This window comes from Rattus rattus, chromosome 3 (genome assembly GCF_011064425.1).
Source record: "Rattus rattus isolate New Zealand chromosome 3, Rrattus_CSIRO_v1, whole genome shotgun sequence".
Classification (NCBI taxonomy): Eukaryota; Metazoa; Chordata; class Mammalia; order Rodentia; family Muridae; genus Rattus; species Rattus rattus.
Window position 1 is genome coordinate 36932651 of NC_046156.1, and position 3371 is coordinate 36936021.

A 3371-nucleotide genomic window follows, 5' to 3' on the forward strand; every position below is an offset into this window, starting at 1 on the left:
TTTATGTAAATATCTCATAATGTAATTAGTTCAGCATATATATGTACCATATATCTATATCTATATGTACCATATATCTATATGTACCATATATCTATATATCTATATCTATATCTATATATCTATATATCTATATATCTATATATATATATATACCATTTGAAGCTTTCTTTCTTTTTCTGATTTTTTTTCTTTATTGGATTTTTTTTATTTACATTTCAAATGTTATTCCCTTTCCCAGTTTCCTGAACATAAGCCTCCATCCCATCCTCCTCCCCTTCTTCTATAAGGGTGTGCCCCTCCCCAACTGTCCCCCCTTTCACCGCCCCCAGACATTCCCCTACACTGGGGGATCCAGTACCCAACAAGGCCATCCTCTGTTACATATGCAGCTGGAGCCATAGGTCAGTCCATGTAATAGTCTTTGGGTAGTGGTTTAGTCCCTGGGAGCTCTGATTGGTTGGCATTGCTGTTCCTATGGGGTTGCAAGCCCCGTCAGTTCTTTCAATCCTTTCTCTACTCCCTCCAGCGGGGGTCCTGTTCTGAGTTCAGTGATTTGCTGCTAGTATTCTCCTGTGTATATGACATGCTCTGGCTGTGTCTCTCAGGAGACATCTTATCTAGTTCCTGTCAGCATGCACTTCTTAGCTTTATCAATCTTATCTAGTCTTGGTGACTGTATATATATGGGCCACATGTGGGGCAGGCTCTGAATGGCCATTCCTTCAGTCTCTGCTCAAACTTTGCCTCCATATCTCCTCCTATGGATATTTTTGTTCCCCTTTTAAGAAGAAGTGAAAGCATCCACATTTTAGTCGTCCTTCTTGAGCTTCCTGTGGTCTGTGGAGTGCATCTTGGGTAATTTGAGCTTTTGGGCTAATATCCACTTCTCAGTGAGTGCATACCATGTGTGTTTTCTGTGATTGGGTTACCTCACTCAGAATGATATTTTCCAGTTCCAACCATTTGCCTACGAATTTCATAAAGTCGTTGTTTTTGATAGCTGAGTAATATTCCATTGTGTAGATGTACCACATTTTCTGTATCCATTCCTCTGTTGAAGGGCATCTGGGTTCTTTCCAGCTTCTGGCTATTATAAATAAGGCTGCGATGAACATAGTGGAGCACGTGTCTTTTTTATATGTTGGGGCATCTTTTGGGTATATGCCCAAAGAGAGGTATAGCTGGATCCTCAGGCAGTTCAATGTCCAATTTTCTGAGGAACCTCAGACTGATTTCCAGAATGGTTGTACCAGTCTGCAATCCCACCAACAATGGAGGAGTGTTCCTCTTTCTCCACATCCTCCCAGCATTTGCTGTCAGCTGAGTTTTTGATCTTAGCCATTCTGACTGGTGTGAGGTAGAATCTCAGGGTTGTTTTGATTTGCATTTCCCTGATGACTAATGATGTTGAACATTTTCTTAGGTGCTTTTTGGCCATTCGATATTCCTCAGCTGAGAATTCTTTGTTTAGCTCTGTACCCCATTTTTAATAGGGTTATTTGGCTGTCTGAAGTCTAACTTCTTGAGTTCTTTGTATATTTTGAATATTAGCCCTCTATCAGTTGTAGGGTTGGTAAAGATCTTTTCTCAATCTGTTGGTTGCCATTCTGTCCTAATGACAGTGTCCTTTGCCTTACAGAAGCTTTGCAGTTTTATGAGGTCCCATTTGTCCATGTGATCGAGCTTTCTTTCTTACAATGTACATCAATGTCTTTGAGAACTCCCTGAAGCAGACTGGGAGAGCTAGGCCCAGTCAAGGGGCAGTTCACACACAGACATGTGTGTTCCTCATGCTAGGTCAGGTCAGAGCATATCTGGTGGCTAGAAAGTGCTTCTTCCTTCTTATCCCAGTTGTCTCTACCCTGGAAGGCCATGCACCAGGGAGCTCTGCTGTGTGGGGCTGGATTCTATGGTGGAATTGTCCTGAAAAACAGTTCTTTGAAACAGTGATGCAGTTGTAGCTAGTGAGTCCTAAAACTTAAAATTCTTTTTTATATAAAAACTAAATGATAGTTATATTGCTAGTGAGGAAGGGTGTGTGTGTGTGTGTGTGTGTGTGTGTGTGTGTGTTTGCATACATAGGTAGCTCTATTTTTTAAAGGCATTCATTTCTACAGAGGGTTACTTTGGCCACTTGAGAGTAATCAAAACAAACTCCAAAGAAACCTTTGAATGATTAACTGGCTCAAATATGATTGGTGATTATGAACCCTTCATATCTCAATCTTGCTCAGAGACACAAGAAACACAAAGGCTTGTGCTGAGACTAGCAGACTTGAGCAAGTACCCTGATTATCTGAACAATAAAATACTCACCTTAGCCCTGTTCCCCGCTGTGTACGAGATAACAAAACTCCTGATGGTGGATTTCTGTGTAGCTGGGATGTGTGAGGGTAACCTGGAAGGAGATAGGGATGCAGAACAAGGAGTAGATACATAAATAAGGATCACTCATGAGAAAAACTTCTAATTAGATGTCTGTGATCTCCAACTCTTTCTTTAAAACATCTTATTACAGTGTGTGTGTGTGTGTGTGTGTGTGTGTGTGTGTGTGTGTTTCATGGAGTGTGTGAAGGTCAGAGGACAACTTTTGGCAGATTTTGAGTCTGATCTCTTCTTCCACCAGGGAAGCTTGTTGTCAGGCTTGTGTGGCAAATGCTTCAGACACAGAGGCACCTCACTGCCCCTCCTCCAACCCTTTCTGTAGCTGGCAGAAGACATATACAACAATTCTCTTAAATCCGAAAATTAAGGCATTCGCCTAAAGTCAAGAAATGGCGTGGGTGTTCTCTGAACTGTATGGGCTTTTGTGGCTGACAAGTCACAGAAGATGTGTTCTTCCTCCCAGTACCAGGCAGTCAGTCCACAATGCCATGCTAGTACCGTGATGAAGAGTGTGCCCTTTGGGCCCCAATCGCATCCTCCCTCTGCCTCCTTGAAGCTGCTTGTTTTCAGTCACCTAGTCTTGCCTGCATTGCTCCCCCAAACAGGACCAGACGTCTACCTGAGGTGACTGCAGGGAATGGAAAGGGTTGGCACACAGTCGCTGCTCACTAACGACCTCATCCCCTTCCTTCTCCTCTGCCTTCCCACCAGCCAGAGAGCTGCCATCTGGCAGGACTGTGGGGAAGCCCTCGTAAGGCAGGATGGCGCCTGGCAGTTATTTTGAGTAGCCAGGTGGAATGCAGCTCCTGGAAGCTAAGGTAGAGGCTTGGGGTGAGATGATGCTCAACTGTACGGCTGACCACATTGCCCACCAGGACTCTTGCCTGTCTGGAGAGCAGCATTATCTGATCCACACACTTGCCCCCTCCATTCTCACTTAGACTGGCTCCAGGGATAAACAGTCTGTAAACCAGAGCAGCAAG